At 42.3% G+C, this 24660-nt stretch overlaps 1 protein-coding gene across 10 annotated transcripts in view; it reads left to right on the top strand.

Moving 5' to 3' along the window:
- Window positions 1-24660, top strand: part of DAB1 (DAB adaptor protein 1) — a 412298-nt gene that overhangs the window by 41221 nt on the left and 346417 nt on the right. For 2 of the 10 annotated variants that reach the window (XM_061184148.1, XM_061184149.1), the window contains exon 2: window positions 22947-23059. The exons of the other annotated variants lie outside the window; for them this stretch is intronic. The gene's annotated coding sequence lies outside the window, so the exon portion shown is untranslated. The remainder of the gene's footprint in view (window positions 1-22946; window positions 23060-24660) is intronic. 10 annotated transcript variants of the gene reach the window in all.

The raw sequence follows: 24660 nt of genomic DNA on the forward strand, positions 1-24660 counted from the left end.
TTCTGTTTCCCTCTCATGTGACAGGTACCAGTATCCATTTGTTCCATTATCTTCGAGTTTGAATTGGAAAAATAAGCTAAATCAGAGCAGTCTTTCTTGAGTTATAAAACCAACCATGTGAAGATGCTCTGAATACTATTCTGCTTGTGCATAACTAAGAATCAGCTCCTCGAGGGAATTTCGCAGGTGATTAGCCTGTTGCGTAGAAGCATCCCTTCGGGAATGACAAAGGAACACAAGGTGGTATTTCTTTGCAATAAGCAGATTACTCAAGAGATTTTCTTTCTCTTCACCCTTCTCTCTCTGGAAGTCTCTGGAATGAAAATATTTTAGGAGAGGGGTGAACCAGAAGCTTGGAGGAGGTATAGGAGATTCATAGTCATCAACTCTTTACATTTCAGATGTAATCCACAGGCTGTTATGCCTGTACTAGGGATGGGGTTTGGAGGAGGACCTAGACAGCCTCTCTGCTGGGAGTGCCCTTTAACTGTGTATCTGACAAACTCCTCTTCATCCTGCATGCCGTAAATCAAGGCTACCTCCTCTGTGAAGCCTTTTTTTTTTTTTTTTAACAACTTTATTGGAGTGTAATTGCTGTACAATGGTGCGTTAGTTTCTGCTGTACGACAAAGTGAATCAGCTATAGTATACATATACCCCCATATCCCCTCCCTCTTGCGTCTCCCTCTCACCCTCCCTGTCCCACCCCTCTAGGTGGTCACAGAGCACCGAGCTGATCTCCCTGTGCTATGCAGCTGCTTCCCACTAGCTATCTGTTTTACATTTGGTAGCGTATATATGTCCCTGCTGCTTTTCATTTCGTCCCAGCTTACCCTTCCCCCTCCCCGTGTCCTCAAGTCCATTCTCTACGTCTGCGTCTTTATTCCTGTCCTGCCCCTAGGTTCTTCAGAACCATTTTTTTTTTTTTTTTTAGGTTCCATATATATGTGTTAACATACGGTATTTGTTTTTCTCTTTCTGACTTACCTCACTCTGTATGACAGACTCTAGGTCCATCCACCTCACTACAAATAACTCAATTTCGTTTCTTTTTATGGCTGAGTAATATTCCATTGTATACATGTGCCACATATTCTTTATCCATTCATCTGTCGATGGACACTTAGGTTGTGTGAAGCCTTTCTTGATTATTCTCGCCAGACACACATCTTAGCTCCTGTTGTAAAATGTTCCTTCGCGTGCTTGGCACTAGTTTATGTGTCTCCCCACTAGACATAGCCCTGTATGAGCAGAGAGACCTATGCTATTTCACCTTTGTATCCCTAGTGCTGACATGCAATAATAATAATAATAGTAAACACATTGTTGTTATTATTATTATTATCACTATTACTGTGTTTCAGGCTTTGTGCCACGAAGTTTATCTGAATTATCTCAAATGCTGATCACTTATTAAAAAATATTCAGCATGTAGAATCACTTTGCTGTACAGCAGAAATTAACACAACATTGTAAATCAACTATACTTCAAGTAAAAAAAATCTAGACAAGTCACTTTATCAGAAGTTAATGTGTCGATTATCATCCTGTGGTAACAACTATTAAAGATTTTTTTACATGTATAGAGCATAGCAAAAGTCATTTTTAAAAGCTGTAATAAATTAATTTCCTCACATGACAGAAACATAAGCTGACTGGCCTAAAATTTTTAAGATCAAGAGATAATTTTTTAAAAGTCCCACAAGGATTTTCTGAGGTAACAAGACATATAAATAACATAGGTATAGTGTTTGAGTGTTGTAAAAATCGTTCCCCCATTTTACAGTAGCATAAATCTATACCAAATAAAAAAAATCGATATGTAAAAGACACAGGTGTTAAAAGTACAGAAGTAGGTATATGATTGACTGATATTTGGGAAACAGCGTACTAAACAGTGTGGTAACATAAATGATTCTGTTAATGATGGTAGCCACTGTTTATTAGGACCTATTCTGGGCTAGGTAACTTATTTACCTAATACCAGATCAGCTTTACAGCAGCCTCAAGAAAAGATAAAGCTTTGGGTCAGACGATTTTACTCTTTAGTTTGTTGTTATTAATTTCTCTAAGGCTCAGTTTTCATATCTGTACAATGGAGATAATAATACCTACTTCACAGCATTGCTGTGGCATTACATGAAATAGGAATGGTTTCTAGCACCTTGTAGGTGCTCAGTAAATGTTTGTTGAATGGTCTGTTCAAACTTTGCAAAGTGCTTGGCAAGTATTAACTTATTGACAACTAAAATAATAAAAGCAATAGCCGGCATTAACGGAGTGCTTCCTACGCGCCAAGCACTTTTCTAAGAACTTCACGTGGCTTCACACGTGAAGTAATGTCACCGTTTCCATTTGGCAATTGGAAAAACTGGGACCAGAATGGTGAGATAACTGACCCAAAATCAGGCGTTCGTGAGTGATGGAGTTCTAAAGCAAGTCCTTCCTTGACTTTCAGCACAAAGGTTTGATTTCTTGCTTCCATGTCTGTTTCCCTGTCTGCAAAACGGAGAGAGTGGTAAATCATATTTGATGTGTAACTTGGAGATTAAACTTTATCCAGTGAGCGATGCTGAGTCTGTCCTCATTTGTATAATGTGGGAAGTGCTTGTTGCAGCTGGTGAGCATGCAGGCAGCCTCGTTTGTGTTTCCCCGGGGGCGCCGCTTGGTTCAATGATGGAGGTTGGCTCCCCTGTTTCCAGCCATAGGCGGTTGCTAACAGGCAGTGATCGAACTCTCACTAAAGCAGCTAAGCCGTTCCTGGGGCAGGAGACCCAGTCTACCTTTGTTCTAAAAAATATTGATTACAAACCTGCCTGTGAGCCATAGTATTAATTTCACTCTGAGTAGATGATTCTTACTTTGTAGCTTCATTAGGTACGTTGGTTCGTGCTTTAGACTGGAAGGGAGATTTGGGCAAATACTGCTGGCTTCACAGCTCCAAATGCAATGAGATGTGATGGAGTTCATAAATCTATCTCATATTACATTTTAAGGGATCTTAAAGATCATCTGCTTTAAAGTGTTTTCTTTTTGCTCATTTGTTTTGTATGTTAGGCAGTGAGAACCTGTTTAAAAGTGAGATTCCACCCATAACTCCACTGTATGAAACTTGTAGACCTGGGAAGGGGTTCTCAGCTGGCAGCTCCTTCATACCACCTCCTCGTCCTCAACCTCAGGGACCCTCCTGTTAGGCCCTGAGACAATTGCAAAAAATCACCCTAGGGCCACCCACGTCCGTCACAGTTTGGAAACTCCAGATTAGCTTCAACCCTCAAGATGTAGAGCTAAGCTGGTGACAAAGGCAGCATCGCAAAGCAGGGTCTTTTGACATTTTTTTCCAGTGATCATTTCACTCCTCCACCATTCATTTACTTTAAAAAGGAAGCTAATCAAAGGTAGAAAATGCTTCAAGTAGCAGCAGTTTTAGTAAGCAGTGACATCCCCTCTCTTCCCCTTTTGGGTTCATGAAAAAGGCTGTTAAACATATGTTCTTAGCCCACCTCCAAGTTGCTGAGGCATGCTGTGCCGCGTTGCCAGATTCAGTACATCCCAGGGACTCCATCTCCCTAACGCATTGCTAAAAATACAGAAACTCACACGAAAGCATATGTTGTGGTTCGCCTTTGATTTGGGCACAGATCATCCAAGTGTGAAAACAGAATCGGTTGCTCCCTCCTCCTCATGCTCGGATTTTGCACATCTGTACTGTACTTAGGGGGGCAATTATAACTTAACATTTTATAGGGTTTGGCAATTTTAGGAAGGCACTCAAGACCCAATATCTCATGTGATGATTAGGGCAGACATTCCGAGGTAGGCAGAGTTAGGAGGCTTGATTTATACCCATTTCAGAGTTAAGAAAGACATTCAGATTTGAGGCTCCAGTGCCCCAGGATTCTCAACAAGGTCTTCAACTCTAAAACTCCTCTTATTTCTTTGCTGCCTGCTTCCCTCTCAATTTTAGGCAGAGGTGGAGTGTTTGCAGTTTTTGTTGTTGTCACTAAACTAACCTTAGGACTGTGAGTGATAATAGAATGGCTATTCCAGTTGTTAATTATTTGGAGGCACTTGCCCTCCGGCAGAGGAGTCACCGTTACAGAGTGTCAGGATGGAATTCTCTGCAGAGATTTGGGGGTTTGTGCTGGACATCTTCCATTTGTCCCTCTGGGTCCTGGGAGGCGGACCTCTGTGATTCCATTAACATGCTTGTCCTCTGGCTTCTGCTTTGTTTGGCTGGTGGGAACACTGGCAGTGGGCTGACAGAGGGCCCCAAGTAAAGGTGGGAACTTTATTCTCCCATCTCTGTCGCTTCAGGGTCACTGCAGGCTGGCTGCTTTTCTCCGTCAGAGATCACAGACCCATAGAATGGCCCTCTCCACCCAGCCTCTCAGTATTAAGTTCTAGTAACCGCTCCTCCCCACTGTCCCTTCAGGCTTTGGGGTGGTAGCAACTACCCAGTAATAACTCCCCATGGCTCCTAGCCCTGCAATGCCGCCCCATCCCGTGTGGCTTCCCTGTAACCCTACCTGCACCTCTGTACCTAGCTCCTGTATCAACCTCTGCACGGGTCACCCAGTTTGAAGAGGTCATCTTAGATCTTGCTGGGCCTGGACCAGTAGAAGTTTCTTAGGTAACATAGCATCAACTATAATGCCCTACATTTTGAGTCTTTGAGTCACTAAGAGGGCGGTCTCAGTGGAAAAAGTCCTTTGCATTACCTTCTAGGTAGTTCCCTTTCCCTAACTTTCAGATACATCCTTGGCAGTAGCTAAAGTTGAAGACTATATATATAGATGCCTATGATTCTCAAATTTTATGTGGATACAAATCACCTGGGGAGCTTGTCAAAATTGCCAGTTACTGGGCGCCTTTCCCCAAAGACTCTAATTCTATAGACAGGAGTAGGGCTCAGAAATCTTGCTTTTTAACAAGATCTACAGATGAATTTGATGTAGGTAGACCCTAGACCACCTTTGATAAACACTTCTTTATGCCATAGTCAGCTTATCATTTTTTGGCCTTTTAACTCTGTCACATTCCATAATCAAATTCATGTCTTTCAGGTGGACTTAACATAATTCATTAAGGTTCTGTATACTAGGTGTGTGCATGTGGGCATGCATGCATGTGTGTGCTTAAGGGAAGGGAAATTTTGTTGAAAAGAACTATTAAACGAGATAGCGCCCTGTCTTTTCCCTTAATAAAACTAGTTGTTGATGGTAATTTCTCAGTAGGCTTTGTGTTTTGATGAGTCTCTTTGTCTTGGAACAGTTTTCTATTTCTCCGTCCACCTGCCCATTCATCTACTCATTCATGACACATTTATTAAGCATCTACTATGTGCCAGGCACTTTGCTAGGTACTAGAGATAAAAAGCCATCCCTGTCCCCAAGAAAGCAAACGTGCAGACAAATAGGTATTTGTTTATTCATTCAACAGATATTTATTGAACACCCAATATTTACCAGGGACTCTTCTGGGCCCTGGGGATACAGTGGTGATACAGTGGTGAGTAAAACAGTCCACTATCCCTACGTTCATGGAGCTTAAATTCTTGCAGTTCATACTAGTCCTCTAGTAGTAGACAATATGGTGAGAAACAAAGGATGGAATTTTTCCTTCTACCTCCGGGGCGGCCTAAGGGACCTTTCCAAGCTAGAGCAGTGCAGGCATTATTCCACCAGGCAGCACCAGCTTCACTGTGACAGATCCCAGCAGTGAGCGAGACCAGACTGCACTGAAGGAGCACGATTCCCTGCCCATTGAGCCAATCACTGTAAATATACAATGACAGATTAGAGAAACCCAGGGCTGGCAGTAGAAGGGGCTCAACCATGGGCTGCATACTTCAAAACTTCAGTGCTTTGCCATCAGCTCTGGCATAGCTGTTTGTGTTGGGAAATTTTTAAGAAAAGTAGCAGACTTTCTGGGTTGGGTGCACATGGAAGACAAGACAGTGGAGCCATGCAGGGGACGCTGGGCTTTCTGTTACCACCGAATCACTGGTAGCACACCCCAGTGCCTCTTCATACCTGTGTTGGCACACTCATCATGGCCTGTGACGGTTAGCTGTGTCCCTGCCTCCGCACTTATAAACTCCTGAAAGACAGGGACCATGAGCAGTTCATCCTTCTATTCCTGAAATCTACAGAAGGAGGTACACAAAGTGTCAGTTGAATGAAGGGATAGATAGGTGGATTGAACAGCTCCTTATTAAATACCTCCTATATGCTAGGTACTGTTAGATTCAAAGGAGATGGAAGTTAGTACCTTCAGGTGGCTTCAGCCTGTGGTAGAAGCAGCCACATGCACACATTACTACTGTGCAGGGTCCTGAGAATGATGACAGCTGCTGTCACCTCAGTGGCAACCTAGTGTGGTGGTTGAGAAGGGAATGGGGCTGAGTGGCCAGAGTGTGGACTCTAGAGCCAGACGGCTTGGATTCAATTCCTGCCTCAGACATTTACTAGCTCTGTGACCTTGGCCACATGGCATATCTTGTCCATGCCTCTGTCTCCTTGTCTGACCAACCTTTTGGGGTCTGGTAGGATTAAATGTGTAAATCTGTGTACAGAGCTTAGCGCAGTACCTGGGACAGAGCAAGCACAAAGGGTTTGGAAGCATGGCTGCTATAGACGGGATATTTGTGTCCCCTCAAAATTCATATGTTCACCTAAGCCCCAATGTGATATTTTGAGGTGGGACTTTGGAGGTGCTTAGGTCATGAGGGTGGAGACCTCACAAGTGAGATTAGTGCCCTTAACAAAGAGGCCCCAGAGAGATGCTTTCCCCCTTCTGCAGGTGAGGACACAGTGGAAAGGTGGCTGCCTACGAACTAGAAAGTGGACCCCACCAGACACCAAACTTGCTGGCACCTTGAGCTTGCAGCTTCTAGCACTGTGAGAAGTAAATTTCTGTTGTTTAAGCCACCCAGTCTGTGGTGGTGTGCTATAGCAGCTTGAGCAGACCAAGGCAATGGCCCCTGTCTGATATCAGAGTTGGTTCATGTCTCACCTTTGCAACTTCCTGGCCCTGTGGCCTGAGGCGAGGACATCACCTCAGTTTCTGTCGTGACTTAAGTGGTGCTCACAGTGTTGCCTGACTTCAAGGGCAGTTCTGAGGGGTCAGTGAGGTCCTGTAGGTCAAGCACGTAGCGTGGTACTAAGGACTTCGTAGGTGTGATGGAGCAAATGAGTGGGAGAAGAGACGGCCACCTGCTTGCAGGGAGGGCTTCTTTTAGGGTAAGCTTGAGACTAAGCGGCCACATGTGCCATCCTGTGACACTGCCAGGGTTAGACAGAAGGGTCTATAAGGATGGTGGAACAAGCCCTAAATGAAGGTACCATCATTTAGGATTAGTGTCTCCGAAACCAGGCAGAACCCTGAGCCCTGGGACAGGGTGGCAGGTCATAGCAGGACCAGCCACTAAGGGATGGGATGCTGGGATGCTGAGCCCTGGGACAGGGTGGCAGGTCATAGCAGGACCAGCCACTAAGAGATGGGATGCTGGGATGCTGAGCCCTGTGAGAATTTAGGGAGGGACTTTCAGCCTTCCCACCCTACAGGGTGGGCTGCAGCTACACTCCTGGGTTGAGGCAGAGGCCTCCAAGCACTGGTTGCACATTAAATCTTCTGTAATAAATACCTATGCATGGGCCAGTTCCAAAGCAATTACATCATCATGTTGGAGAGTGCAAGTTAGGTATTTTATGAAAGATCCATAAGTGATTGTAATGTGCCATCAGGGTTGAGAGCTACCGAGGCAGAACCTTCAGGTGAGGCCAAGTTGTCCTATTTGAGAGGAGAGGCCAAAGAGATGATGGGGGCAGGGGCCGAGGAGGGAATCGGCCAGGTCTCTCTGACAGGTTAAAGCTCTCTGCAACTTAAACACTTCATTTTTTATTTCCAAATAATGCAGCTCTGAATTTATTTAGCATGATTGGAAAGGTGATTTACTCTGGGATAAATTTCTTTTTATGTCAAATATTAGTAGAATGATAATAATTTGTACGATCATTTACTTCCACCAAAAGTTTTCTTTCCAGGCAAGAAATAATACTTTTCTTAATATAGACATTTAAAAGAAATTAATAAAGGTGTACATGTTCTTGATTCATTAGTGAATCACGCATTGAAATGATAAAACTTTGTTCTGTTAGGTGATCCATATTATAATGGCTTTGATGAAAATGTTTATCTGATCTTAGGACTTTTTTGTTTATTCTTGTTTACTTTCCTGTCAAAACATTTAGCCTTATCATCAGTCATAAAATAATCCATTGTTCATTCATTCAACAAATGTTTACTGTTAAAACAAAGTTTTTTGTTTGTTGGTTGGTTTGTGTATTTTAATTTGTCGCGAGTACACTTAGCATGCCTGTATCAACAAATTCAAATTCCGGCAAAGGGACGGGTCTCCCCAGGCGTGCCATATGAAGGCTTTGCAAGCCAGAATTTTACTTGCTTTAGAAAAAAGCACATACTGCTTTTTCCCTTTTGGGATATGCTTCCTGGAGGGGCCTGAAATAGGCTGGAAAAGTTATACCCAATTCTTCTTTAATAATCCTTTAAGTATCTTCTGATGTGCATCTCAGAAGGTGCCGCAGATATAAAATTTGCAGTGGGAAAAAATGAACTTGAATTTTATAAGAACCTAGCGATTATGTTCTTGAAATATGTTCATGCCTCTGCCAGTGGCAAGGGGAGACACCCTCCCTGATTTATTCCGCTTGGACCAGAGTTTGTGACTGCTGATTTCCTTCCATCCACTTTTGCTAATAGATTCAGGAAGTAATTTTTGGGTGTGGAAACAGTAGCTCATAGATGATAAAAGTAGAGTCTGGGCAATTTGGGAGGTAGGTAAACTTATATAGTTGAGATCTCTTCATACCACTCCACCCTGCTTTGCATTTGCACTATTCTCTTTTATTTTCCATTAAATCCAAATGCTTTCAGCTGGGCCTGGAGGGGTTGTACCAGGACTGTTTCTGTTAAAACACACACACACACATACACGCATACACTCTCTCTCCTTTCTCTCTTTCAGGGAACTTTATATGCTCTTAACTGCTCACTTGGCTTATCAGCCCAGCTATGTGTTGTTAAAATTTTATCTCTGTTGAGCATCATTAAGGGGTCATGGAAGCTGGTCAGAGGAGGCAGAGGGATGGAGCAAACATACCAGCAGCTAACTGTGTCAATCAGTGGGCATCTTGATTTATTTGTAAGGTAGCCATGGAAGGGGAGAGAGATTGAATTTTGCTTGTAAAGGGGATGAACCAAGAAGTGTATTATACGTTCGTCTTAAAGGTCACATGTATGCGTAGAGAGAGTTCTTGAGGACAATATCATATTATTACAAGGTAATCTGCCATACATACTGTGCTTGTCAGCGCTCTGAAAGCAAAATGATATATATATATATTTTTTGTCTGGGCTCTTCAGCCTTGATAGAAAAAAACAGAAACTTAGATGTATTTTATTGAAGGCAAGGGCTGTGAAAATCCTTTCAGGGAGCTTGTGTGCCAAAGCATGCTGTGTTAAGTCAGCCGGAGGTCATTACTGTTTTTATTAGGTGATTATATTATAAATATGAGTTGGGCCTCAATCATAAGCAGATCCTTTATGTGTGTTTCTGAACATTCTGGCTCCAAAGCGCTGAATTCCAAATTGGAATATTGATTGTCTGATGCCTGAATTACAGCCTTCTTCAAATCTTGAAGGAGGCCTCAGGGCCCATGTGTCTTTTTGGAGATAAGTTCTTGTAACTGAGAGATGTAAGATCTTAAACAGTGAGCCCCACAAGGTGGAAAACCAAAGGAAGACTGGGATACTGCTCTCCCCCTGGTGAATCACGAGGTATTAAACACACCATTTTATGGCATACATAAGAGAAATTGTCATAATTTGTAAATGTCCCTGCATTTCCTCTCGGGTAAGGCAAGCATTAATGCATCCTGCAAATGCTTATTATTTCCATGCAAATCCAACTGAATAGTTTTTTCGATTCTTTAGATTTTTTTTTAACTTAACCACAGGCATCTTTCCTCGATTTTCCAATTCTATAAATGCCCCTGAGTTTTAAAGTTTAACCCTAACATTTTTAGAATGGCCATACCTTAGTCAGGATTTCTCAATCTCAGTACCATTGACATTTTGTGCCAGATGATTTTTTGCTGTACATTATAGGACGGTTTGCAGCATCCCTGGCCTGTACCCAGTAGATGTCAGTAACATCTTGTCCCACCAGTTGTGACAACGAAGAATGTCTTCAGATGTTGCCCCCTGGGGGGTAAAAGAGCCCCCAGGTGAGAATCACTGCCTTAATGTGGTGTTCAGTGAAGGCCCTTCGACATTCTCAACAGGGAATGCAGTGACATCTCTGAGAGCTTAAAAGGAAAGGCAAACGCAAACCCCAGGGTTACAAACCCTTGTCATATATTGACTTCTCCTCTAGCAAGTGAGTCCCGAGGGCAGGGCTCTGAGTTTTCTGTATCCCCATGGCCTGGGACTGCCAGTCAAGTAACGGGCCCCCAGGAAATATTTGTTGGATGAATAAGAAAAATCAATTACCTGTCACTAAATATGTGTTTAGCTTCCATAAACGTATGCTTTTATGCATTTATGTATGTATGTATATGCATATGTATGTATGTATGTATTTCCATAAAAAAGTTAACTGAGAGTTTTTAATATTCTTTTGTATCCCAGCATCTGAACAACCAGCACATAGCAGATATTCAGTAGATATTGGTTGAATGGCTACCTGGCATGTAAAAAATACATTAAAATGATGAATTAACAGAACATCCATGGTCACATGGCATCAGAGATGTATTTTTGTGGCAATTATGACAGTCTGCTGTTGGATGTGGGATACTCCCCTAATGGGCACCCAAGAGGCCAGATACTTTGCCTCCTTTGAACTTTACACTCAATGGCTCTGGGGCCCAGGTCCACGGGGGCCAGTTGAGTCTTTTTGAATCCACACAGGCAAGAGGGAGAATTTTTTGGTTCAGTGAGGGATAAATTATTTTATTTTACATTCCCAGATCATCACAGCTGTGTATATAGCTGCTTCTGAGTCCCAGAACTCCCCTGACTGCCCTGCCAGAGCGGCCCATCTCATCTCACCACAATGACTATTTCGAAGGCCTGCGTTTAAAGTTATCAAAAAGTCAGAACATCGCAACCCTTCCCAAGATTAATGCTGAAATGGCACAAAAGTTTAGTGTTATTGGAAGGTATCTGAAATCACTTTTTAAACTTTAGATTTAGATTTGTCCTGTAGGCTTGACCACTACAATGGTGTGATTTTTAAAAGGACTGTAAAAACATTGACAAGGTACAGTGGATTTCTAGGTCAGGACTCAAGGCTTGAGGAGGAAAGTGGAATCAAAAGGCACTTTGGTTGGACTTCCCTGGTGGCACAGTGGTTAAGAATCCGCCTGCCAATACAGGGGATCCCTGGTCGGGGAAGATCCCACATGTCTTGGAGCAACTAAGCCCGTGCGCCACAACTACTGAGCCTGAGCTCTAGAGCCTGTGAGCCACAACTACTGAAGCCCGCACACCTAGAGCCTGTGCTCCGCCACGAGGAGCCACCGCAATGAGAAGCCCGCGCACCGCAACGAAGAGTAGCCCCTGCTCGCCACAACTAGAGAAAGCCCATACGTAGCAACGAAGACCCAACGCAGCCAAAAAAAAAAAAGGCACTTTGATTAAAATCAGAAAAGATGGTAGAAATGACCTGGTCCAAGCTTTGCGATTTACAGATGAGGACACTGGAAATCACTGGGGGATGAGATGACTTGTCCAAGGTCACAGATTTTTTTTTTTTTTTTTTTTGGCTTGTCTTTAAATCTATCACACTCTTTCTCCACCCCCTCCACTAAAATTAGACCCAGATTCACTTACACAGATAAACAGTGATTTTCCTAGACTGCTAAAACTTTGGACTTAGATATGATAACTTCGAAATAGTCAAGTGCAACTACTTTCTTTTACTTTACGAGTAAACAGAGGTCCAGAGAAGGGGAATTATGCTGTTAAAAATTTTTTAAAAAGCCAGTTATTAGCAAAGCTGCAACTTGAATCCAGGGGTCCTCTCTGTTGAGTTATCCTTTCACAAAGCAGGCAGCTTTCTTATTATCGTATTTTGCACTCTCCTTATTGCAGCCATTTGTTAGCTAATATTTCCTGGGCAACTGCTTTATACTCTGGTCAACAAGGTGCAGTGGTCAGCAGGACATGGTCTCTGCCTTTAGGAGCTCACTATTTGGTGGGAAAACTGAGAAACGAGTGGACAATGCCCACTGAACATAATATTCAAGATAAGAAGACTGTTTTGGGGCTGTGGATGGAGGCTGCCAGTGAAGATTCCTGTCAGAGGTGACACCAGAGAATGTGATGGTCACTTCAGGAGGAATGTTCATCGCAGGGGCTGCGAGGGGTGCTGAGCCAAAAAGAAAGCCCTGGAAAGAGAGTTAATTAGCGTAGTGCCATGTAAGAACACACACCTTGATTCAAGACCCAGCTTCCTAACGTCTTAGCTGGATGATCTTGGTTCAGTCATTCATTGATGTCGTCCTCATTTGGCATAGTGAGGATGATCATTAATAATAACCCTTAACTTTCATTATACTCACATATATACTTTTTTGACCGCTAGGTCCCTGGCCTTGTAATGTGCTTGGATATTCATCATGACCACGTGAGGTACCCCCATGTTCCAGAGAAGGAAGTTTCCTAGGTTCAGAGCAGAGCCGTGATTTCATCTCAAGCCTAAACCCAGAACCCAAGCTTAGAACTGGCTTGTACTGGCTCTGGGAGTATAAGACTCTTCTGAGGATTCAATGGGCTGATACTATCACAGGGAAGTATACACTATACGAATGTTCATTGTTCTATATAATAAGATTTCCTCTATGTCCACTTGGTAGGCCCTTGTTTGGGGACGTGTGTATGCATCACTCGTATTTCTTATCCACAAATTTTCTATTCATGATGGATGAGTAAAATATGGAAAAGGAAAATCTTTATTAAGAGTATCAAGTTCTGGGTCCTGGAGAGGAAAAATATTTTTCCTGTCTTTTTAATTCCTTCTTATATAATCCCTTGACTTTATCTTGATACTGCCTGGGCACCCACCCCAGAGGGAGGGTTGGATCTCCTTCCTGCCCATCTCTCATCCCATGGTTTTTTGAGTTTTTACTCCCATTGATTAAGCTCTTGCTCTGTGCCAGCCGTTGTGATAAATCCTCGCAGCGTTCGTAGCAGGAACAAGGAAATCAAGGCCTGGAGAGGCTGCCTAATTTGTTGCTAGCAAGTGAAGGAGGCAGCATGCCACCCGGGATCTGTCTAGCTCCATCACCTCAGCTTCAGCCATTAAGCAGTATTGTCTGTCCTCTTGATGTAATTCACTTGGGCAATTTTTCCGGCCTCACGATGGAGCAAATGTAATATTCACTTTTCTAGAGTCCTAAGCTACTTCCTTTCAACCCCTACTCAGCTGTCCCCCACCTTAATGTGTGACTTTTTTCTTAGTGTGTTTCTAATATCAACCTTTGGCTAGTTTTGGGAGGTGAGAGGTAAAAAATACCTCTTGGGGAAGTTTGCCCTTATGCGATGGGAGGACGAGTGCATGGCATGATACTTACAGTTGAACTTACACAGTTTCTTTGGATAGCTTCAATTTGGGGAGCGTTTGCCGTCTTGCTGACTTGATTCTCTCTGCAGTCTGCTGAGTTGGGTGTGACTGCCTTCATTTTACAGAGGAGGAGATGGAGACATGCAAATACAAGCTGACACCAGTCCTACAATCTGCTAACCACTGGTGCACAACCCCAGTAGGTCTCTGGACACATGTGTTGCTCAAGTCCCCAAACAAGTAAAGCACCTAGCACTGATTGGAAACTGTCTTTCACACTCCAGGGCTCTTGCTTTTTTCCAAGGTACCCTTTTATGTGAGCTTTGTATAGTCATTTTACATTCCTGCACTTCATTCTTCCCATCTCTTCTAAGAGGTGCTCAGAATAACCCTGGGGGTTAAGAACACAGGCGCCGGAGTCGACACCCTGGACCCTGGCTCTACTGCTCCCCAGCTGTATCGTGTTGGACGAGTTCCATAATCATTTGGAGCCTTAGTTTTTGAGGTGAGGATAATAACAATATCAACCTTTTGATATCATCGTCAAGATGAAATAATTTATGTAGGTATAATGCTTATAACAGTATCTGACATATGATAAACGTTTTCTGTATGTATTAGCTACTATAATTACAAGCTATCATTATTTACCTTTCAAACATTTAATAAGCTACTGCCGTGTGCCAAACACCGTGCTAGAGATTGGGGGTGGATTCCTGGTGTCCCTTTCAGCTCTGATGTTCAGTGATATATGTAAACAGCCAGACCTTCCATCACTGGTGGAAGCACTCACTGTGTGGTTCGCTTCGGGGGACGTTCTGACTCTCTGCTTACAAATCGTGATGTGTGAAATGAAAAATGCATTTAGCTATTACTTTCTTTTACCCATCTTGTTCACGTAGGTGGATTGTATTTTACTACCTAATTAAGAGTAATGGAAAAAAATGGAAGGGAGCACATTTGTAGCTGATGTGTGGGTTGAAATTTCCTGAGCTGGGAAACAAACTCATAAACAAGAAAGACAATAGCACTATTTAAATGAGAAAATCCACGGATAGCAGCAAATGGAGTAATGCCATTTTGCTATTTTGGGGCCCAGGAGAAGGAAGGCAGTAACATATTTGCACATAGGGTCCTTGGGGAAGAGTGGTCCTGCAAACAGCAGGATGCATTTGGTAATGAAAATTATTTTCAGCCCATCATATTAGCATAGTCCTATCTTTCCACACACCTTTCCACTGCTGCACGGATCGGAGATAAAGTCCCGGGCCTCACGCAAACCAAATCAGAAGGGGATAAACTGGAGAGGCTTAGTCTTATTTCCTCTCTTTGGGAACTAGCACATAAATACCAGTTTCCCCTTGCCTCTAGTTTACAGGATTTAGCCACACGTGGTGGAAAGAGCCTGGACTTTAGGGTCAGATGATGACTCCTGCTCTTTTAATTATAAATTCCTGGGCAACCTTGAGCAAGATACGACATCTTTCTGAGGCTCTTTCCTTCTCAGGAGCATGGGGGACAGAATTACATTTGGCCTGCCTACCCAACGCCTGGTGCAGCAGGAGGTGCACGGGCTTTGCCGACAAAAAGACCCCAGCTGACTCGTGGCCCCTCCTCTTTACCACACTGCTCAGAACCCCAGTTTCCTCATTTGCTAAATGAACACAGTATTAGCTGTGTCGCCAGGCTGTTGCAGGGTCTAATGGTGTATCATGTGTTTGGTTGGAATGTAGTGGTCCATTTAAATTAAAATGTGGCCCTTTAGACCTGTTTTTTTATTGTGAAATGCAGAATATGTACAAGAGTCTATTGACCACATATGTGGACAATTAATGAGCAATAAGCAAATAAAAATAAAATAAAACTCCAGGTACCCACTCCCAAGCCACGAAAGAGAATGCCATGAGTCTCTGGAAGCTTCCTAGGGTCTCCTCCTTGATAGCATCCCCCTGCCTGCTCTTCAGGTAACTTCTAGCCTGAAATGTCAATCATTTCTTTGATGTCTTTTCATAGGTCTCCCTAAACAATTTATTATTTGATTTAATTTTGCCTGCTTTTGAACTTTACATAAATGTAAACATATTGTAAAATACTCTTGTGACTTTGGTTCTCATTATATTTTCAAGATTTCTTGATATTCATGCATGTAGATATAGTTCATTAATTTTCACTGCTGTATGGTATTCTGTTCCTAGGGTATCCCTTTATTTATCTCATCTAGTAATGGAGGCATTTGGCTAGTTTCTACATTTTTTTACTGTTATGAAATATGTTGCTATAAATATTCTTCTGTCTCTTTGATTCTGAACCCGAAAAAGTCTTTACAGACAGTTTATTCTTGTATCTTGCCTCTGCCTAGTTGTTTTATATATAAGACGGCTGAGAGCAGGGCGATTCGCAAGGTTTCACAGCTAGTTAATGACAGTGTGGGGCCTGTCGTCCAAGTCTCTTGTCCCAGTTTGGCTCATTGCTGTGACAAGGCTCCATGTCTGATGGTTTGCCTTTTTATTTTAAGCAATTTCCCATCCTCTTGATATTACAATTTTGGAATTTTTATTTGGGCTAGCTCTTTAATACTCTCCTAGAAATATGCTGGCATTTGCTGTTGAGATGATTATCTCCCCATCTCCGAAGTTGGGTCAGTGCTCGCTTCTCGTGGGCTCTGTCCCATTAATGCTGGCCCTGGGCACACCCCGTGGCTATGGACCTGTCATAAGCTTCTACCCCTTCAGCAATGAGAGCCTGTGAGACATGTTTCAATCAGGGAAGGAATCAAAATAGACCCAAGATGGCCAGGGGGAAAAACTGCTGAGGAAAGAGGGATCTGAATCTTTATAAAGCACTTTCTTAGGAAATGTCCCTTTACTATTAATAGGAATGGATATTCAATTTTAGGCCCCCTTTTAAAAAAACTCTCTGGGACCGCAATTAGACTGGAGGCTGATGGAATGAATATAGGATGGGGTGATTCTGTGGTAAGACACGTCTGAAAGTTTGAGCAGCTGGTGCGGTGGAACAGCTGAGGCGCAAACAAACAGCAGCTGCTTTTAGCACTTCTTATTTCGAGATGCCCTGGTTTGTTAACTCCAGCGTTTGGCTCACTCATAAGCTCTCTTCTCGGAGCCCTCTCGGTGTTTCATCTCACTCTGCTACCCAGGAGCTGTGCAACGTTGGGCAAGTGATCCCTCTTTCTGGGCCTCAGCGTCCTGCCTCTTGTTGTGGGAATAGTAGCTCATACTCGTTAAGAGCTTGTAATGTGCCAGGCACTGTGCGTGGATCACCTCATTTAGTTTTCGCAACAACACCATGAGACAAGCACTCTTATCATGTTTATTGTATAAGGAGGAAATTGAGCATGGAAAATTGAGGCGCATTTGGCCCACCAATCCCCAGGAAACAGGGGATTTGGGAATTGTTCTGGGAGAGATCTGTTTGGGCCTCTGTCTGTCATACTTGGTTGTTTTTTTTTTCCTTTCCTTTTTTTTTTTTTTGGCTGTGCCACACAGCTTGTGGGATCTTTCCTTGACCAGGGATTGAACCCGGGTCCTCAACAGTTAGAGTGTGGAGTCCTAACCACTGGACCGCCAGGGAATTCCCTGTCCTTCATACTTTGAATGGGAACTATTGTATGTTCTAGGTGTCCCCCTTCCCACAGACCCCTTTCACACTGGACATCTAGCCATCACACCATCTCTCAGCTGTGGAACCACAAAAAAAGAACATGGCTAGGATTCTGAATTCTTGATTTGCATTTTTCTGGAGAGAGGATCAAGGTTTCTGTTCCTCTCACAGGGATCTGTCACCCCCAAAGTGTAAGAATCACTGACTTCATGTTACTGTCACTAAGACAACAAACCGCTGCAATCAACCATTTGAAGACAAGGAAATAGATCCATTCTTCATGTGAATGATTAAACTTTCAAAGGCTTATATTGATTGCTTTTTAATGATATGACCAAATATTTTGGAGTTGTGTAGTTGCAATGGAAATTTGTTGTAAGGAATTTGCCTAGGAACCCAAAGTAGTAACCTGTTTTGTGAGTTAAACTATACTTAGTCCAAATATTTCACCAGTATGTCTTTTCACTAAACATTTTCAAAGAAATTGAAAACAACTTTTTATCACTAGAAGTGGTGACACAGGTTCTAACAGTAAAGGATAAGGGGCTGTGTGTGTATATATGTATGTGTTTGTGTGCATATGTATGCCTATATTTTAGGTGGATCATCAGTTTATAGTTAAAAATAAAGCCTAAAATGTGGTGTTTTATAGCTGAGAAGGTGTAGGAGCAGTCCCTTCTTAGTAAATTGCAGTAGATATTAGTAATTGAATAGTAATAGTAATTAATACTAACAGTGGTTTGCACCTATTGAGCACATATGGTATTAGGCTCTCTTTTTAGGACTCCACATGAATTAACAAATATAATTACCAGAATTGCTGTTTGAAGTAGGTGCATAGCTACTTTGTTCATTTTACAGATGAGAAAATTGAGGTGCAAAGAGCTGAAGGACTTGCCCAAGGTAAGTCTGAGGGCCAGGCTAGGATGCGTCCAGTTAACTCTGACGACAGGTATCAGAGTTATAAGGATGTGGAGCAAGTTGATATATTCACTCTTTGGCATGACCTTCATTATAATTCCTTAACTCTGAGACTTTTGCCTCTTTCTGGGAGGTCTAAGGTAAAGGAATCAAACATGATTCAATGCCTAACATAGGATAAGTGTCTTTACATATGTTATTGGTTCTTCAATACTGTCCCATGCATATGTTTATCATGGCATTTTTCTGGTTGTTGTAGCTTTACCTTACTCTTAGGTTATGAGCTATTCACTTATCTCTGTACTGATCTTTTGCTTTTAGTAACAAGCCACCCCCAAAATGTCAGTGGTTATTCAGGTCAGCTGCAGCTCAGCTCAGCTCAGTTCTAAGAGTCTTGTCATTCCAGGAACCCAGGCTCTGTGGTTCTCATGGCAAAGGGTGGAAATGCAAGTCTGCAGTGAACAACGTAAGTGCTTTTAAAGTTTCTGCTCAGTTGGGATGCGCGTTATGTCCACTTATATCCCATTGGACAAACTAGTCATATGGCCAAACCTGCCAATGGGGCAGGGAGTATCCTCCATCTACCTTGAAGTGCTGGCAGTCACACGGCAAAGGGCATAGATGAATAAACCTCTCACCGGGAAGGACACAGATAGTTGGATATCATAATGCAGCATACTACCATCTGAGTGATCCTAGAACTCTACTTTTATTCAAGAGAAAACTGAAGCCTGGAGGTGTTATGTACATACAGGATTACAGAATTTGAACTAGTTTTTCTGATTCCGTGTACATGCTCGTTCCCCATCTGGTTTCCAACTTCATCTCTTTCTGCTGTGAAACGTATACTGTATTCTTGGGACACACTGAGTTTTATGTAATTTACCAAAGCGATGTGTACATTCATAATCTGTGACTTGGTGTATAATGTTATCTCTGTAATTTCATTTTCCTCTTTCTATCCCGGTAAATGCTCATTTTTTTCTGAATACTCAGGGCCTCTGAAAGCATCACATGTTTCTCCTAGGCTGTGTTGGGGGGCCCTCCTTCACTGCTCCATGGTATCCTCTGTTGCCTCAGTGCTTATATCTCTGCATTCTAGTTGTGCGTGGACTTCTCTCTTCCCCTAACTAAACTGAGAGTTTCTGGAAGGCAGAGGGAGAGGGGCTGCTTTTCAGCTATGGGTCCCTACAGCGGTACAGAGAAGGGGCTGTAAATGTGCATTGAGATAATGAAGAGTTGAAGTTTTCCTACATAAGAATGACACGTCATTGTGGGTCAGTCATCTCACATTTCATGTCCATGTCAAGTCAGTTGGATTTATATCATCCCAGAACAAAGGGCCTAGGAAATCTGTCCACTATCATGACTTACATGTGTTCCAGCTGCAGACTGTTCTTGCTTTCAAAACTCAGCAATTTTTAGACAATGTGTTTCCAGAGTGAATTTTATCCCTCCATTTTCTGGTCTAAAATAGGCTCCAATTATTCTCTTTAATTAAGTGGTTTTATTTTATTAATTGTTTCTGACTTACAGAAGGTCCCTCGAGACCCTGTATATGTTTCCAAATGAAGCCAGAAAGAAAAGAGCATTAATTATACACACAAACTCCTTTTGGCGAATTAAACATGATGCACAGTGAACGTGAAATGGCTTGCTCTCCTGAGCTATCAATCTTGTCATTAGTGATGGCTTGTATTAGTAGTATTGACATGGGCTTATCCAAATTGGATTCTGCAAAGAGTCATTTTAATTTTGCACAAATGTAAGAAGACAAAGTAGTTTGAGATGCCTTTTTTTTTTCTTCTTTTTTTAACCCTCTCTGTTGCCTAGTGACTGGAGCTTCTCTGGTTGTGATACCAACTTCATATTTTATAGTACTCTAGGGTTTGTAAAACATCAGATGTTACCTTATCAAGCCACAGAGCAACCCTGGGCTTGCTCTGTGAGTCTCAACAGGTGAAGAAATTGAGGTACAGCAGTTAAATTAGGTTACGCCTCAAAGCCTGCAACCAGAAAGGGGCAGAGCCTTTTGAGTTATTCATATTTTTAAACACTTCTCTGAGCAGAGATAGGAATAGAGTTGTGCCTAAGCCCCTTTCCAGTCATTTTCAGTGGGTAGCAAAATGGAATTATTAGCATTGTTTGGACACCTTTTCTGTTCTAGGACGTACTGATGAGAAAATATAATGTTTTTTGAACATGTACTATGTGCCAGGTACTGTTCTAAGTGCTTCACAGGATGACTCAGTTAATCCACGCAGTAACCCTGTGAGGTAGGATCATTATCGTTCCCAATGTGTGGTTGAGGCACAGAGAGATTAAGTCACTCTCTTAAGGTCACACAGCTAGAAAGTGGCAGAGTTGGGATTCAAACCCAAAAGTTGGGCACTAGATCCCAGGCTCTTAACTCTATATCTTACTGCGCCCCAGCAGTGATATCCTTCTATTAAGGGGCATATATGGTCCCCTGCAGGAGGCAGTCAGAATTTCAAAGCAGTATTATACATGGCTGTGGTGGCTTTATGATGCTGTCATGGAAGATGATCATCGGTCCCTCCCCTCAGGAAGCATGGATACATGGTTCTAGGACTGTCATTGGCCACTGCTGAGCTTTGGTCCTGAAACTGCATTGTTTGAAAAGCACATTACATTTCCAAGGCTTCTTTCTTTCCAAAAAGAGCTTGTTGTGATGTTTAGAATACTCTAGGGAAATTACTCACCTTTTGAAGAGAGGACTCTAGGGAAATTACTCACCTTTTGAAGAGGGGACCCCTTGGGTTGATGGTCTCAGAAGTCATTCACTGAGCCCCCACTGTGTGCTGGATGATTAAGACCCTCAAGAGCTCAAGAGCTTCCCAGGGAATTACATGATAACAACAAAAACAGAAAACAGTTGTTGAAGTTTATTGAGGACTTACTATAGGCCAGTTACCATTCTGAGTTCTTTACACAACTTTTTATTATAACTACTTTAAAAATAGGTGTTTCACTTGCCTTCTGCAGGGCATTGAGTCTGAGCGAGTTTAAGTGATGTGTGCGCTTTAAAGGCAAAGTCTTTTCTCCACATAAAATGTTGAGATGATTGAGTTTTACTATCTCTGAGAAGGTCATGTTATTCAGCAATATTCACGGAATATCTACTACATGCTAAATAGTATCCTAGGTCCAAAGGATACAGCAGTGGACAAAACCAAAATCCTGCTCTCAAAATGGAGCTTACATTTTAGTGGAGGCAGATAGGCAATAAATAAGTAGATCTGGTTCCAGATGGTGATAAGCGTGATGGAGAGAAATAAAGAAGGGAAGGGGGATAAGTAGTGAGTTAGGTTGCAGTTTTAAATAGCGTGCTCAGAGAGTACCTATGTGTGTGTGTGTCTGTGTGTGTGTGTGTGTGTTTATTGAGGTTTAGTTAAAAATCTAGTCACCACCACCACTTCTGCTTAGGGCCTATGATTTCTCTCCATTGCTTTCATAAAATCCTTATGTACAAAGCTTTTAATAACAGGGTCTTGTCTACTACTCACTTCATAGCACTTCCCCGTAAACTGTGCTCCAGCTTCACTGATACAGCTCTGTTTCCTTGAAAATACCACACCCTTCTGTCCTTGTGCCTTTGCATGTGTCATTTCCTCTGCTGGCAACTCATTCTTACTTCGTCTAGGAAGCTTTTGTGGACATTGCTTACCCTCTCCCCGCAGTTCCACTACATTCCATAGCACCAGTGTCTGATTTCACACTCTATCGGCTTTGTGTTTGTGTGGGTGTCCCTCTCCCAGCAGGCTGTGAATTCTTCCATTAGGAAATGATTTTCCTTTGTAAATGCTTAATACATGTAGAAGGAGGGAACATACATAGACAAGGAGGTAGGGAAGAAAGAAGGAGGGAAAGACTGGAAGATTAGCCTGAAAGGAAAGGAAGTTAAGGAAGTTAAGAAAGGAGGATGGAAGTTAGGAAGAAAGGAAAGAAGAAAGGAAGGAAGGAAGGGAGGACAGAAAAAGAGGAGAAGGAGGGAAGGAAGAAATCAGAGTTTAAAAAAAAATTTTACTGAAGTATAGTTGATTTACAGTGTTGTATTTAATTTCTGCTATACAGCAAAGTGATTCAGTGACACATATGTATTCTTTTTCATATTCTTTTCCATTATGGTTTATCACAAGATATTGAATATAGTTCCCTGTGCTGTACAGAAGGACGTTGTTGTTTATCCATCCTGTATATAATAGTTTGCCTCTGCTAATCCCAAACTCCCCATCCTTCCCTCCCTCTCCAAAATCAGGGTTTTTTGATCAGACATGACAAGATCAGAATTGTATTTTCAGGACATTAATCTGGAGATTAATTGTGGAGAGGAAGTCGTTTAATCCTGACACACATCTGCCCCCACTTTGGCAGCTCTTTTAAAGTTTCATCCTTTGGGTCAATAAGACACTGAATTTTCTGTGGCCCCTAGGACTTAACTCTGCTGATAGAAGGAGGGAAGATAGGGCTGATGGGGGAATATACCTTTGCAAACTTTTCTCGTCCCTCCCAAAGCATGATGAATCGTGGAAGTCCTGATTGAAAATTCTAATCACAGCTCTGCCGTCCTCCAGACCTGACCCGTTGACAGCTGATTCACTCCTTTTCATGCCCGCTGCCTCTCTCTAGTATGGTGGCTCTTATGCAGGAGTCTATCTTTAGCAGACAAAGCATGATGGATTGGCCGGGGTTCCCTTCATCCTTAGAACCTGGGACATGCTTCTTTTTTCAGACTCTCAGGGCCTGTGTGGGACATCGTCATGAATGAAAGGAGGAAGTAATACCATATTGGATGTGCCTGTCTGCTGCTGCTGTTTAGAAAGAGAACGATGCATTATGGGGAAAGTAAGTAGATAGCGAGCCTCCCAACCCCTCACCCTCAACCCAATAGCAACTGATGCGGAAAATCATTGATCATCATCAGTGTCCCAGCAGAGTCTGGTGATTTCATTGGAGATGTCATACCCTTTTCAAAATCAGAATAGTACACAATTTCTAAAACTGAATCTCACAAAGAAAAATCAGCCCACATAAAGTCTTTGGACTTCTGAAGTGATCTAAGATCCAAAAGGATTAGGATTGATTGATTTTGATCTTGGAAGTGGGTTCACAGCAGTTCTGAAATCTGTGGTCTCCCTGGATATGATGCTATGAATGTCAGCCAGATACTAGTTTATTTATTTTTTAATTTGATTCTAGGACCCTGAGTCTGTAATGTTTCAGTGAGCAAAACAGTTATGTTTGGCTCCGGCGAAAGATTGATAGAAGCGATTTTCAGCTGTGGAATCAAAACAGAATGAAAAAATGTCACGTTTAAATAAAATGCAGTACTTGGAGGCATCATGTGGTCTCATAATAAATGAATTCATGGCACAAAGTTGACATGTTTTGAAGGAGAATTTCTTTCAAAAATTTGAGGTGATTCATTTTTATGATTAATTGCAGTAAAAACAATTACCAGAGAATTTTTAAGTTAAAGGAAAAGAAGCTTTGAGGTGCTTATAGATAACATCCTATTGCCTTCATTTTTATACTCCACCTCGTGTAGGCGATGAAGTTGTACATCTGTGAAGTTTGGCTGAAGGTCCTGGAGCTCTGGGGGTGCTCATTCATCCCAGGCCTCATCTGTTATTTGTAGTTTGGAAGGGGGAGGGGCAGGAAGCCTTAGCAGAAGCGGTGATGAGAAGTCCGCTGGCTTTGGATTCAGACAGACCTGAGTGTGAATAACTCTGTGTGGTCCCAGTCAGGTAAGCTAACCTCTTGGCATCTCCCTTTCTGTTCCTTAAAATTGGGGCAAAACGAGATAGAAACGAATGCTGGGCATCTAGCATAGGGCCTTGCACATACTCAGTAAAGGGTGAAAAACACAATGGCAAGCGTCAGTAGTACTTATTTTACCAACATGGATGGGCATTTACTCTGCTGTCTATCTGAAGCTCTGTACTTGATGTTCTACAGAGACTGCTCCCAGATCTCAAGGATCTTGTAATCCAGAGAGGAGATGGGTGGACTAACAAGGGGTGGGAAACCAGGGGTAGAAGAGGACTGAACAGAGAGTATCTTCTCAACCTTGTAATCAAGCATAGTGTAGGACCAGTTCATGTGGAGCTCTCAGAAATTATCTGCTGAATAAATTGAGTTGAAAAGGTAAGAAATGGGATTAGAAGATAAAAAAAAAAGAAACTCTATGTATTAGTCAGCATTCTCCAGAGAAGCAGAACCAAGAGGATGTGTGTATATATAGAAAGATTTGTTTTACGGAATTGGCTTCACGCATTTATGGAATCTGGCAGTTCCATCTGATGAACTCCTATGTATATTTCAAAACCTGATTCCATGTGTATTACCTCCTTAATGCTACAAAGAGATACACTATTATCTGCAGTCTACAGATGAGAAAGCCATGGTTCAGAAAGGTTGAGTCACCTGTTCAAGTTTCAAAAACT

This window comes from Eubalaena glacialis, chromosome 3 (assembly GCF_028564815.1).
Source record: "Eubalaena glacialis isolate mEubGla1 chromosome 3, mEubGla1.1.hap2.+ XY, whole genome shotgun sequence".
Lineage (NCBI taxonomy): Eukaryota > Metazoa > Chordata > Mammalia > Artiodactyla > Balaenidae > Eubalaena > Eubalaena glacialis.